Here is a 14,893-nt window from a genome sequence, read left to right on the forward strand (position 1 = left end):
CAGAGAGTAGGCTGCCTGTGAATAAGTGTGTGTTTTGTGTTAGATACTGCTGCTGCTGGGCCCAGTGGGCTGTCACAGTTATATAATCTTCTATTTGACCTGTACCGCTTGTCCATATGTGACTGTAGTTAAGAGGATACTCGGCACAATGGCATTTTCTAGGCCAAGAATACGTTTTTTTTTAACTTCCCGAGATAGGTGAGGCTGTTCTGGTAAAATGGAATCGAGATGGAAATTGGCAGCGGGGACATAGGACCTCAATTAACTGTCTAAACCCAGATTCATTGATGGCAGATATTGAACACAGATCTAATGCAAGCATAGCCTTCATGGCTTCCGTGATCTATTTTGCAGCTGGATGGCAGCTTTCATACTTGCTTCCTCTTGCAAATTATTGTTTCACTGTTTGAAACCAGTCTTCTTGGTCCCGTTCTGTGATGATGATTCACCCCAAGCAGCAGCCCTAGCGTGCAAAGATTCTTCCTGGGAGTCCTGGAGAGGGGAGGAGTCAGTTAACCTTTGCAAATTGGATGCATGAGGACTACCTCCAATTATTAAGTGTTGGCAGTAGAGATTGCATGTGCTGGGATCTATCCATGCTGCTGGCAGCTGATGCTGGGCTGTTTGTTATTATTTTACAGGATGTTGAGATTTTCCCAAATAATTTGCATGAAGTCACTGCAAATGACATAACAAGGAGGTAGTTCCTTGATGGTTAATGTCCCTAGCTCTACTTACTTTGGCTCCACAAACGGTACAGATGGCTTGACAAATTTTGCAGGATTTGGATAAACATAAATCCATACTGAAGAGGTGGATTTTTTGGTCTTATGCCCAGGCATGACAATGGCCTTCTTCTTGTCATTGGTAAGAACTGCTGCCACTGGTGGCTGACTTACTTTGACACAAAAAACATCTTCCTCCTGCATTTAATCAACTTCTTGTCCAACACATTAATTATCAACTTCTTCATGAGTATAAGATACACAAATATCCCCTTCATCCTGTTGCACTTCTACAGTAGCATCCTCAATTTCTGTGTCACCATCTTTACTTTTATTGAAGATGAAATATTATTCCTACGTAAACCAGTGGCTACGGTACCACGTGTTCTATTATATGCATACTGAATACTGGCTCAAAACACTGTCTGCCTAGGGAGGTTCAATTTCTTCAGAGGTCCCTCATTGCAGAGAAAACGAAGGTGATACATAGTGGGTGCAAAAAGACATGGGGCTGCAAGTGACAGACTTTTTTGTGGGGACCCCATAAAAAAACTCAGAGGCATGAAAGAAAAATAATTAAGAGTTACTGTGCGCCGATGATATAGAACTTTTTTTTAAGTGACCTAACATTGTAGACTCAGCTGATGGCAGTAGTGCTAAAAAAGCATCTAAAATGTATTTCACACTATTAAAGCCCCCAAAGATTCGGGCCCCTGGCCATTCACTTTACAGTTTCCTATACACAACAGTGTGTGTGTCTCAGAGTAGCTCTGCCTAGCGTGGAGAGGGGATTGTAGGCGGCGGGGGAGAGGAGTTCCACCACCTCTCCAGGACCATTTGGGCATTACTCATACTGTTCCAATATTGGTGACATTTTATTGGCATATAATATGGCTGGTAACTTCATTACTGTTGTTGTTGGCATATTATTGGGTATTATTGTGACATCTGTCATTTTATTGGACATTACTGCTGGTTAATTATTATTACTGATAACTACACTTATTTGTGGCATATTAGTGGGCATCATTTCTGTTGGAATTTTCTTGAGAATTACCACTACTCGAGTCTTATTACTCAGTACTGCTATTCAGGGTGTGCTGATTTAAATCAACTTTGAATGAAATCACGATTTAAATCACATATATACTTATTTGTACACAGGTTTCTGAAGTTGCGGTACACAAATAGATTTACATGTGAAGAAGACACTGTTAAATTAGGTGTGCATTGATAGAGCTATCCGCCCATCCGGGATTCCAGAGGAGGCTGTTAAGCCGGTTATGGATGTGGAACTTTCGGGGTTTGAGCTATCATTGTGGGATTTATTCGTGCCTCTATATCATCCAATTGGGACACCCGAGGTGGCCAGAGAGCAGGTCACTGACGGGTTATTCTTGAGGTTGGCGTTATGTTATTCTGTTTCAAATGAGGCTTTATAAATCAATACTTATATTCCACTGGCTTGATAAACAGTATACTTATTGATGCACTAGATAGTGACCCACAGCTATGCACATCTAATTTAACAGTGTCTTCTACACATGTAAATCTATTTGTGTACCACAACTTCAGAAACCTATGTACAAATAAGTATATATGATCAGGAGAACAACTCCTGTCAAAGGTCTAAGGTATATGTTCTGTGTATGTAACAATTTCTTTTTTGTGATGTATCAAGTGAGTTAAGGGATTAACAATGTGTTTAATTTTGAGATTGAGATCCTTTTTACTCAGGATAGATACAGTGTTAGAAATATGAAGTCTGTTAATATAACTCACATGTACCACCGCACTTTTGCAATTAGTTAGGAAATTAAATGCAATATTTCAATGTGTATTTCTACATTCCTGACAGGTGACTTCAGCAAAATACATGTGTGCACTATTCAAATGCCCCAATTTCTTTTTATTGTACTAACAGAAATGATATTGTATCATATTGGTGGGCTAGGCATTTTTGTTGCACACAGTTGATGATAGGAATTGCGTCAATCACAGGTATAACTTTATCCAGGTTGTTCCTGGAGATCATACAATCCAATATGCATATCTATTCTTTCCTCTATTGACTGTGGCCAATCTCAACCAGTAATTATCTCATCAGGTGTCCAATGCAATAGTTAGACACCTGACAGCAGAAACGAAAACTTGAGTAACGTCCCTGTCAGGCTTTTGTTTCCAAGGGTTACTGCTCTTCGGCAATCACTCACTCCTCACAGATAGCTACGGCACAGGTGGAGAGCATCAGATTGAGGAGTAGCAGTCTTTTACCCTGACTTTCCTGATTCTCTTATGTTATACCTTTAGACCTTTATGCTATATATCTCAAGACTTGTTTGACATTATTAAGGGTACAAACTGTAGTACTTATCTTGTGAAAATCTGAAAACTAAGATACGAAGAAGTGTATGTCATTACAATATTTTGCCACTTACGGAGGTGATAGATACTTTTCCATATTACCAGTTCAGAGATTAGTGGATCAATTTATACTATTTCTATGATTAGGGTGTATGATCCATGCTATGCAACTTGTCTCATGCATCGCATAGGACAGCAATTGTATATCTCTGTATTTATATGTATGTCTGTTTTGTTTTGTCAATACTAGGTGGCATTTATTTTTATTACATAGAATAAAAGTTATATTTTATTATTATATATATTTTTAATTATATTCTCCGTTCTACGAATCAAGAGTGCTCACCAAATAGAGTTTTCCTTTCTTCTTCTTTATTTCCAAAATTAAATGAATGCCATGAATCAATAAACCTAGTTTACAGTATAATTAGAGAATGTGACCTTGGTAATTACCATATTTATTTTTTCATTTGTTATTCGTGAACGGCTCTTCTGCAATCCAACTTTCATGCTAATGGTAAATGCCACCAATTTAATAGACCTTACACATAGGATAAATGTGACTGACTGTACGAGAAACTTAGCCTTAATTAGAGGTCTCTCCTTCCACATTTCTAACTTACTACGTAAACCGACTTAGCTCACTTCCTCATGATTCATTCCAAATTCCATGATGTGACTCAGGGCACATATCACATCAACTGCCAGATAAAGCATCACGCAAAAGACCCAATCACCAGTGCAAAATTGTGACATCTATATAACTCGTTTTTCCCTATGGATTTATTACCTGCACAGTCTAAATCGCAGCAATTGCTCCTGTCCCTTAATTAGAGGGTTGAAGATCCTGCAGTCTGCAAAACATTAAGCCAGAGTAAATTAAGGTCATTTGTCACGCAAAAAAAATAGACTGCTCATGGCTATTTAACTAGCATCATGACATCAACACACAGGCTAGAGATAGACGCGCTGTCACTTAAACTTCGTTGTGCTCTGTAATCAATCATTAAGCATTGTTATTGTGACTACTGTCTCTACCTAACAGGTGGCCTCTCATTTGCTGTACAGGAGGAAGTGGGGTGCTGCATGCACTCAAGTCATTATTTCACTGCTACATCTGACAATTACCAGTATGTAATTTTTCCTTTTTTTGTTTGTGAACACTCATGTTTTAAAGGTCTCTACATATTAAATAAATTCAAACTGTAAAGTGTTGGAATAGATGTTTAATAATTTGTGCATCTTGAACTATTGTCATTATATGTGCCCGTGATGAACTATCCATTTCTATGAAAAATATTAATATTAGTGTTCCGAGCACTTGCTCTGTCTAAAGGCCCCCATAGATCAGCGACGGATTGCCGGGATGTTGCGATCCTGCAACCTGGCATTGCAGGATCGCTCAAATCCAACATGTTTTCCAAAAATTATCGTGATTGGCAGATCGGTGAAATTTAACATGTCGTCGGATCGCGGAACATTGATGGCGTTTCCGATCCCATCGCTACATTGCGAGGATCTGTCACAGATGTATGGGGGCCTTAAGCCACTGAGTACAGTAATCTATTTAGTGAATTAAGGAAGAATAGGGATGTTTTTTAAAATGGGAGAAATAGCACTATACAGAAAATTGCAGTCCCTGAATCTATTGTGCTGATATTGTACAAGCTGAGTTCTCCTTCCACTTATGCCGGGTACACACTACACCACAGGTTCTCAAACAGTGCATGTTTTCCAGATCTCCTCACAGAATCACAAGTGAAATAATTAGTTCCACCTGTGGATCTTTTAAAATGTGTCAGTGAGTAATGAATACACCTGTGCAGTTGCTGGGTGACCAGGAAAACGTAAACTGTGTGGGGTCCTGAGGACAGAGTTTGAGAACCACTGCACTAGACCACAGGTTCATAAACTCTGTCCTCAGGACCCCAAACAGTGCATGTTTTCCAGGTCTCCTCACAGAATCACAAGTGAACTAATTAGTTCCACCTGTGGAAATTTGTCCGTGAGCAATGAATGCACCTGTGCAACTGCTGGGTGACCTGGAAAATGTGTCAGTGAGTACTGAATACATCTGTGCACCTGCTGGGTGACCTGGAAAATGTGTCAGTGAGTAATGAATACACCTGCGCACCTGCCTGGTGATCTGGAAAACATGAACTGTGTGGGGTCCTGAGGACCGAGTTTGAGAACCACTGCACTAGACCAGTAGTTCTCAAACTCAGTCCTCAGGACCCCACACAGGTCACGTTTACCAGGTCACCCAGCAGGTGCACAGGTGTAGTCATTACTTAGTGACACATTTTAAAAGATCCACAGGTGGAGCTAATTATTTCACTTAATTCTGTGAGGAGACCTGCAAAACATGCACTGTTTGGGGTCCTGAGGACCGAGTTGAGAACCTGTGCACTAGATGACAGGTCATCCGATCTGGCCAGATCGGCCGACATGCTGGCAATATTGTCTAGTGTGTACCCTCAATGTCACCGACGATGCGTACTCCCGCACATCATCAGTGACATCACCTGTCGGGCCTGCACGCAGGTCCGACGGGCGACATCATTAGCGGGGGCCATGCTGCTGAATGGCCCCTGTTCTCGTGCCGTCGCTCCCGGCATCGACAAATGTGTATGCACTTGCCAATGCCAGCACCCCTCCAGCATCACTAACATCTAGTGTGTACCGACCGTAAGGCAGAGGTTCCCAAACTCCGCCATTACAGTTCAGGTTTTAAGGATATCCATGCTTGAGCACAGGTAACTTAATTAGTACCTTAGTCAATTTAATTTAACCATCTGGACTTAAGCATGGATATCCTTAAAACATGGCCTAAGGGAAAATTTGATATGTTTACAGAAAGCACACACACATTTCCTCATTTCATCCTGCTAGGAAACATTTCTAAACTATACATATACAGTAACTTCTCAGTGACACTGATATTAATTTGTTACCAAACTTAAAATAGTAAATGAGTATATTAATGGGAAGAAGATAGATCTTTAAATAAAGGGGAATTGAATATATATATATTAGATTGTAAGCTCCTCCCTAGATTGTAAGCTCCTAGGAGCAGGGTCCTCCTCCCCACTGTCTCACAGCCTTCTTCTCTAGCACTTCTATGACAGCCTTCACCTTCAGAGCTGTACTGTGTATGGAGAATTGTGTTGCTAATTGTTACTTGTGTTCTGTTTATATTTTGGTTACTGTATTTTAATGTAATGTTCAGTGTACCCTTTACTGTATGTACGGCGCTGCGGACCACTTGTGGTGCCCTATAAATAAAATATAATAAAAATAATAATAACAATAAAAATATATATATATATATATATATATATATATATATAGTATATGTATATATATTCTTTTCAGTAGTCTCACCTCTTTAGTTTGAGGATTTATTTGGGATACTACTGTATCTTTTGCCTCAGATCTGCCGATTGTTGAAAAGATTCCAGATTCTGCTGTCAGTATAATACCTAACAGCATCATACTTCCTTCCTTTCCTTAGCAAGTATTTGGGATTGCAGGTAAATGGTGAATTTCACTGCATACATAAATGGCAAAATTGCATGGTTTGAATATATATGACCCCCCAGATGGGTAGTCATGGGGTATCCCCTCAGGTTCCACATAGTCTAAAAGTAATGAATTGTGGCATATTCACACAGTGATTGGCAGCCTTGGCAAGCCTTTCCCTCTCCATCCCTGGTCCGAGGAGGATAGACATAGGAGTGCAGTACCCTACAGTACATCTGTACATTACCCTACATTTGGTAACACTGTATGCGCATGTACATTTAAGCAAAGGACAGCTCTTCCGATAACAGCTGTTTTTTGAAGTGTGGGGAGTATGCACAGGGGGATCCTAGGAGGGATCCCTCTCGGGGAAGTCTCCGATAAGAAGCCCATAGCCATCTATTAGGCAACACCATCTATAGAACAAGATACGGTGATTGTGGTCAAACCTCCAAAAACGCAATTTTCGGAGGTTTGGCCGCATTTGTCAGCATAGTGTATCCGGCACTCTGGGCCTGATTCAGAGACGGACGCTAATTAAATTTTCACCAGAACGAGCGATTGTTTGCCATTGCACATGTGTATTCACCGCACGCAGAGAGGATTCCATTGCTAAGTGAGCGACAGACTGCCAGCGTTTGGGGGTGGTAATGGGGGATGGTCACAAAAACGCAGGCGTGCCTGTCCGTTTAAACGCTGTTACATAGGCGTGCATAAATTAGCCACTGCTATTACATACACAACTCTGCGTGTCAGAAAAGCACCCAAGGCTGCAGCAGGTCAGACCTCCCGCAAGGGTAAGATGGCTGCCGATGTGCTTCGATGTTACCGATGTTTACGTAGGTATGCGTCGTCGCACGCAGGTAAGAAAGCAGCAGTGGGCATTTTTATTCTTATGTAAACTTTGCTAACATTTGCATATTTTCACAGCTGCGTTGCGTACGAAAACGCAGTTGCGATCGCTTTAGCGTCAGTCTCTGAATCAGGCCCTGTATCCCTTACTTTCTACTGTTACTATATGATTTACTTCTTCCTACTCACATTGAAACATATAAGAGCACTGTAATCTCATGATTTACTATATACTATAATTATATCTCATCTACCTTATTATGAGCACCAAATTAGTAATTAGGGATAGTTACGACCTTATGAACATAAGGAACATGTGGTACACTGCACCTGTGCTCAATTATAATTATAGTCAGAGGAAGAATCTGGATCAGCTCTGGGCTGTTGTAAAAAAAATAAGTATTTTGCGGCGTTACGATGACTGTTACCCACTCCTCAAACCTTGGACCCCCAATACAAATACCCATTCCCTACCCTCTAACATGACCCCTTCTATTAGGTACAAACTGATCTGCTCCTGATTTATGATTGCAGTCACCTGTGTTGAACTAGGTTATAGATGAGATTTGTGTTTCAGCTCAGGTGCCTCCAATCATCAATTAAGAAAGAAATCCAGGAGCAGAGCATTTTGTACCTAATGGAACGGGTCATGTTGGAGGGTCTGCCATTCTCCACCTACTTATTTATTATTCTTGGTCCGCAAAGTTTAATCTAGTTACTTTTGTGTGCTTGCTCCCTGCTTAGTTAGGAACACCCTCCCTCCCCCCCCCAACTACTCCCACAGAGGAGCAGACATTTCCCCTACAGAGGAGTTTACCAAAAGAGGATTTTACAATGCGTTTCAGCCATTTTGCACTTCATAAATGACATCCAGTGTATAAAAAGCTGTGAAGGTCAGATATTGTTACCTTTATCACCCTCTGACGTCACCACTCGCCAAGTTAAGGATATTTCACAGTTGTTTACACAACACTCATATATTATAGATGTTCCCCCAACCTGACTTTACTAAGTTATTATCAGATCTGATCACCAACGTCCTTTGGAGAAAGAGGATGAGAAAAGGAGGGATAAGGGAAGAGCTGGGTATTACTCAGCAATAATAGGAAATGTTTGTTACCTGCGGCCGAGGTCTCCTGTGCATCTGACTAGAAGCAGTTCTGTAATAGGCTGAAGATGACGGACGTGGCAAAAGAGACCCTAATTACAAATATAAGCAACATTAAATGAACATTACTATAGAAGGCACCTGAGTGGAACAGAATTGGAAAACATGAAATGGAGCCTGATTCAGAGATGTACGTTATACCGAAATCTACGGAGTTAAGCGATCAGCGGTAAACCACAAATGCGTCTAAGTCGCACTGCGCAAATGCGTAAATGCACACTACTGTAGTCGCTTGTTGTGACTTTTTACTCACAGTGTGATTGACAGTCAGGGAACATTTGGGGGAGATAACGGGGCGTGGCGGCAAAAAACGGAGGCATGTCTCAACCATTTTTGGGAATGTCACGGCCTGTGTCTGCGATCAGTGAAAGTGGCTCTGGCGTCTTACTTCCCGAGGCCATAGGGTTACTCTGAACTGCAGTAATCTAATGATCTGTGACCAATGCTGCGGCCTTGTATACAAATGCTGGGATTTGCAAAGCTGCAGGTGGGCGTCTCAATGCATTTCTCAGCACCTGCGACATTTGCATATTTTTGCATAGCAGCTGTGTACAAATACGGAGAAGCAGCATTAGCATACGACTCTGAAATCAGGCCCATTATATACAACAATCCTCACGGTCTGAGCTGGCTGATGGTAAATATATTTTTGTTATTACCAGTTATTATATGGCGCATACATATTCTGCAGCGATTTACAGAGAATATTTGGTCATTCACATGTACAGTACACACACATATATACACGGGGGCGTATCTATAATGGATGCAGTGTGTGCGGGGCACACGGGCCCCCGGGTACAGGGGGGGCCCTGTACCCCCTGCACTCATATTATTTTAAACTTACCTGTCCGTGGTCCTGCGTCAGGTGTCAGTGCTGCTCGGAACACCAGAAAATGGCCGCCGCTGCCATTTTTCCGGTGTTCTGCGCTTGCGCAGTAGACTCCGGGCACACTCTAGTGTCCGGAGTCTACTAATGCTCTGGTGGCTGGCCAGCCATGTCAGTCGGCTGCTGGCCACTGGGGAGAGAAGAGAGGGCCTCGCACGGGGAGTGCACACGGGCCCCCTCCTCTCTTAAGGCGCCCCTATATGGAATCTGTATGAAATACCGCCGGCCGCATCCCCGGCAGCGGCAGCCCAACAGCTGAACAGATCCCGACAGCGTCAGCCAGACAGCGCTGGAAATCCCGAACGTCCTGAGGTAAGTAAAAACTAACCTAACCTAACCCCCCTAACCCTCCTTAGGGGTGCCTAAACCTAACCTCCCCCCGAAGTGCCTAACCCTAATTCCCCCTCTAAGTGCCTAACCCCCCCTTCCCCGCTGCCTAAACCTAAGTCTCCCGGGGGGGGTGCCTAATCCTAACCCTCCCTCCCCCTAGCCTAACCCTTACCCTCCCGGGGGGGTACCTAACCCTCCCCCCCTGCGGCTGTCCGCTCGCGGCGCCCGGGATATCACTACGATCAGGATGCCGGGCGCCTGTCTCCCGGCGTCGGGATAATAACAGGCATCTAAATATAGATGCCTGTCATTTAACCCTCGCCAGGATAAAGAAGTCGGGAAGCCGGCAGTCGGGATCACGTCAGCCGGTTTCCCCTGTATATACACTAGGGTTATATTTTTTTCAGAAGCCAATTAACCTACCAGGGTGTTTTTGGATTGTGGGAGGATACCAAAGCACCTGATGGAAATCCACGCAAACATGCAAGAACATATAAACTCCATACATATAGGGCGGGATGTATCAAGCATCGCATTTTGAATGCATACATCCTACCATTTTCCTCATGCATAGCAGTGTTTAATAACGCTCTATGCATGTAGTTTTGTAATTAAAACCGCAAAGGACAGTATCATTATTTTCCACACCTCTGCTGTTGAACTACAAACAGAACCCCCTGTAAAATAAGCAGTCTGGAAAGTATGTGGTCCTGTAGGGCAGAGATATCTTTTAATGATGCATTTCTAATTTTAACTGTTTTGTTCCCAGATCTAGAGTGAAGTGTTTAGAAGACGTTAATGTATTTAAATAGCAAAGTATTTGCATACAATGTGGTAAATTTGTGAGAGTTTTTAGAAGTGGAGATGTTGCCCATAGCAACCAATCAGATTCTAGCTATTATCTATGGGCAACATCTCCACTTCTAAAAACTCTCACTTTAGTAAATATTCCCCTATGTATCAGGAAAGAAAACTTACTTTCAAAAGGGTGAGCAGAAGACTCCCTTTTCTCCAGCAAAAACGGTATGGTAGGAAGTCGGTTCAACATCGAGTAGTATTTTCCATAGTTGCTAGAAGCAGTAGAGGGTCTGTCCTGGGTAATGTGCACCACAATCAGGCATTTTCCCTGAGAACAAGAAAATATTTCCAAAGATCCTATCAACTTTACATATGGACGATCTGAGCATTTTGTCACATATGGTTTATCTCCATGAAGCAAGGTCGTCATCATGTAAGTAGATGTAAGCCCAACTACCATAATGTCATACAATGCAGTTTATACAATGAGTAAAATAAAGAAATGCACTGAAACTGAAGGTCACTATGGTCCTGATTCAGCATGGATCGCAATGCAATGCAACTCCAAAAATATGCTAATGTCTGCCACAGCTCAGCCAGTATAGAGATGCCCCCTACTGATTTCTCACATCAGTAATACCTCACAGTCCTGCGTATACATCAGCCACAGCTCAGCCAGCATAGAGACGCCCCCTACTGCTTTCTCACATCTGTAATACCTCGCAGTCCTGCGTATATATCTGTAACATCAGCCACAGCTCAGCCAGCATAGAGAAGCCCCCTACTGGTTTCTCACATCTGTAATACCTCGCAGTCCTGCGTATACATCTGTAACATCAGCCACAGCTCAGCCAGCATAGAGAAGCCCCCTACTGGTTTCTCACATCTGTAATACCTCGCAGTCCTGCGTATACATCGGTACCATCAGCCACAGCTCAGCCAGCATAGAGATGCCCCCTACTGCTTTCTCACATCCTTAATACCTCACAGTCCTAGGTATACATCAGTACCATCGACACACATCTGCCCTTCACGCAGGGCCGGTTCTATGGTTACGCATGGTACGCGGCCGCGTAAGGCGCCACGTAGTGAAGGGCGCCGCGACCATGCAGATTTCAGTGGTGCAGACTGTGTCTCTGTGACACAGTCTGCACCGCGCGTGTAGCGCTGACCAGACGGAGTGCCAAACACACAGCCGCCGGAGCCGGCAACTGTGTGTTTGTTTCAGCAGCTGATGAGAGTCTGTCAGACTCTCATCGGCTGTTGTAGCTCCCACTGCGGAAGCCATCTTCCGGCTCCCGCAGTGGGTAATGGGAGAGACGTCGTCATGATGACGTCTCTCCCATAATGCAAAGCGGCCCTGGAGAATGGTCGGGAGTAGCTGATATCGGCAGCGGGAGCAGGAGCGGGGGTTTCAGGTAAGTGTTTTTTTTTGTTTTGTTTTTTATAATGTGTGTCTCTACTGGGGGGGCTACAAGGGGGGATTACTACTGGGGGCACTTGAAGGGGGGATTACTACTGGGGGCACTTGAAGGGGGGGATTACTACTGGGGGCACTTGAAGGGGGGGATTACTACTCTGGGCACTTGAAGGGGGGATTACTACTGGGGCACTTGAAGGGGGGATTACTGCTGGGGGTACTTGAGGGGGGATTACTACTGGGGGTACTTGAAGGGGGGGATTACTACTGGGGGCACTTGAAGGGGGGATTACTACTGGGGCACTTGAAGGGGGGATTACTACTGGGGGTACTTGAAGGGGGGATTACTACTGGGGGTACTTGAAGGGGGGGATTACTACTGGGGGTACTTGAAGGGGGGATTACTACTGGGGGCACTTGAAGGGGGGGATTACTACTGGGGGCACTTGAAGGGGGGATTACTACTGGGGCACTTGAAGGGGGGATTACTACTGGGGGTACTTGAAGGGGGGATTACTACTGGGGGTACTTGAAGGGGGGATTACTACTGGGGGAACTTGAAGGGGGATTACAGGGGGCACTAGAAGGGAGGATTACTACTGGGGCACTTGAAGGGGGATTACTACTGGGGGCACTTGAAGGGGGGATTACTACTGGGGGCACTTGAAGGGGGGATTACTATTGGGGGCACTACTACTGGGGGCACTTGAAGGGGGGCTACTACTGGGGGCACTTGAAGGGAGGATTACTACTGGGGGGGACTACTACTTGGGGCACTACATGGGGGGGAAAACTCCACTGGGGGCACAACAATGGGGGGACTACTACAAGGGGGGACTACTACTGGGGGCACTGTATAAGCTTACTAATGGGGCACAAGGGGCACTGCACAGGGCGGACCACTATCGCGGGCACTGCATAGGGGGGGCGCCAAAAAACCTACTCGCTTACCAAAAAATTTAAGCTAGGGCCGGCCCTGCCTTCACGCACGATTACAGCAGCCCGGAGCAGTCGCAGAAATTGCAAGTCTTGTAGCTCGCAGAGAACTCTCATGCTGTGTAGGCAATCACAGTGGTTAATTTATGCACGCCCATGCAACGGCGTTAAAATGGACAGGCATGCCTGCGTTTCTCGAGTTACTCACCCGTCACCACCCCTAAAGGCACATGGCCTGTCACTCACTCTGCGATAGATTTCTGTCTGTGTGCATAATCGCAGTGAGATAGTCGCGCAAGAGCAGTGCGGTGCATACGCAGTATGCAACAATTGGCCAATCTGCATACGCGGCAATTGCGATCCATGCGGAATCAGGCCCTATGTTCCTCCACTAAGAGCAAACACTAGAGGTTGAGCCCAAGCAAATGTATGCTCAGTGAAATAGTGACACTGGGCCTGGTTCAGAGGTGGACACATTGCCGATGCTGCACGCAAGCGCCCAATGTTTTCAGCCTGCATATGCCTCCGAGTTGCTCTGCGCATGCGTCCCAATGGTTACCACTAGGGGATGCATAATGATATTGAACGCAGCGCCGTAACTAGGGGTATGAAAGCAGTGCGGCCACACAGAGCCCTGTGGGCGGCACCGCTGCTCACCCATGGTCCCTGCACCTGGCTAGCAGGGTGCCAGTAACAGCACCCAGCAGCCAGAATCTCCGCAGCAGTGCCGTCTGGAGCATATGTTGGACGCTTCAGGTGGGTACACCACTGCCCTTACAGCCCCCTCCTGAGGTTGCTCCGGGCATTGCTGTGATTACTGGCGATTGTGGCCCTGCCCACTCTAGAGGGGGAATGGCCTGCATCGGGCACTGGGAAAGGTAATTTCGGCGCTGATTGGATGCAGAGAGACACAATTTCAGTGAACATTCCTTGGCAGTGAAAGGAGAGGCTAACTAGATGTGGGCATGTTGTTGCCAGAGACTGTCTTTTTCGCGGATGCACTGGCATCTGCAGCCATGTTCTGATGGCCATTCTGAGCAACCCTAAGGCTGCTCTAATGTCCGATGGTGTGACTGATGTGCATCCGATGGTACGTTTTATTATGCAAAGTCGCGGATTAAAGAAGCACTCGGTGGGTGTCCCTCTGCGAATCCCACCGGCATTACCATAAAGACACAGTCACGGCTGCATTACCGTCCATCTTTGAATCAGGCCCACTGTATCACACAGAGGGCCTGATTCAAACCCGGTCGCAAGTGCTGAGCGCTTGCAACCGGGTCGATGGTGGCCCACAGCGCATGCGCACGACGGATCCGGCTCCGTCGTGCTCATGCGCGAGACCCGGCTAGCGACAGGCAATCCGTCGCTCCGGGTCTTGCACCAAAGGGGGCGAGCTGTCTATGTTTTCGGGGGGGTGGCGGCCCAAACGGAGGCTTTCCCATGTCAGTGGAGAGGTTCCGGCTCTGTTACAGCCGAAATCTCTCTGGGGCTTGCGGCCACGAGACCCTACCACAAGGGTCTCGTCGCAACCCCGATGGTCGCGACGGTCTTGACCATCGCGACCATCATCATGGCCGCTCGCAATAAAGCTGGTCACCCACAGCTATGCGAGCGGCCAAGAGGCCGATCCAAAAACAAAAAAGCCCGGCCCTGATTCAGAGCGAGCGCTCTGTCAGAGCGAGCGGCTCTGAAACAGGCCCAGAGGGCGTGACATTGAGACAAAGAGCAGTACACAGCCCTAGTCACAGAGAACATACAGCAAGATGTCCATTAACAATTACGCACACTGTGGCCTAATTCTGATTTCTGAATAGTACGCAATTCCGTCTGCAAATGGAGCTCCCAAGTTTTATCAGCCTGCACATGCAATGGGACCTGCATCTGCATGC

General features: G+C 45.3%; 1 pseudogene across 1 annotated transcript in view; it reads right to left on the bottom strand.

The window, feature by feature from the left end:
• LOC148517348 (uncharacterized) overlaps positions 1 to 14,893 on the bottom strand; it is a 165,208-nt pseudogene that overhangs the window by 58,119 nt on the left and 92,196 nt on the right. The window contains exons 11-13 of the transcript XR_015879298.1: positions 10,829 to 10,976; positions 8,584 to 8,663; positions 3,880 to 3,943 (exon numbers count right to left, since the gene is read on the bottom strand). The product of XR_015879298.1 is annotated as an uncharacterized LOC148517348 (transcript). The remainder of the gene's footprint in view (positions 1 to 3,879; positions 3,944 to 8,583; positions 8,664 to 10,828; positions 10,977 to 14,893) is intronic.

Source organism: Taudactylus pleione, unplaced genomic scaffold (assembly GCF_031769625.1).
Source record: "Taudactylus pleione unplaced genomic scaffold, aTauple2 ptg000218l, whole genome shotgun sequence".
In the NCBI taxonomy this organism is placed as follows: Eukaryota; Metazoa; Chordata; class Amphibia; order Anura; family Myobatrachidae; genus Taudactylus; species Taudactylus pleione.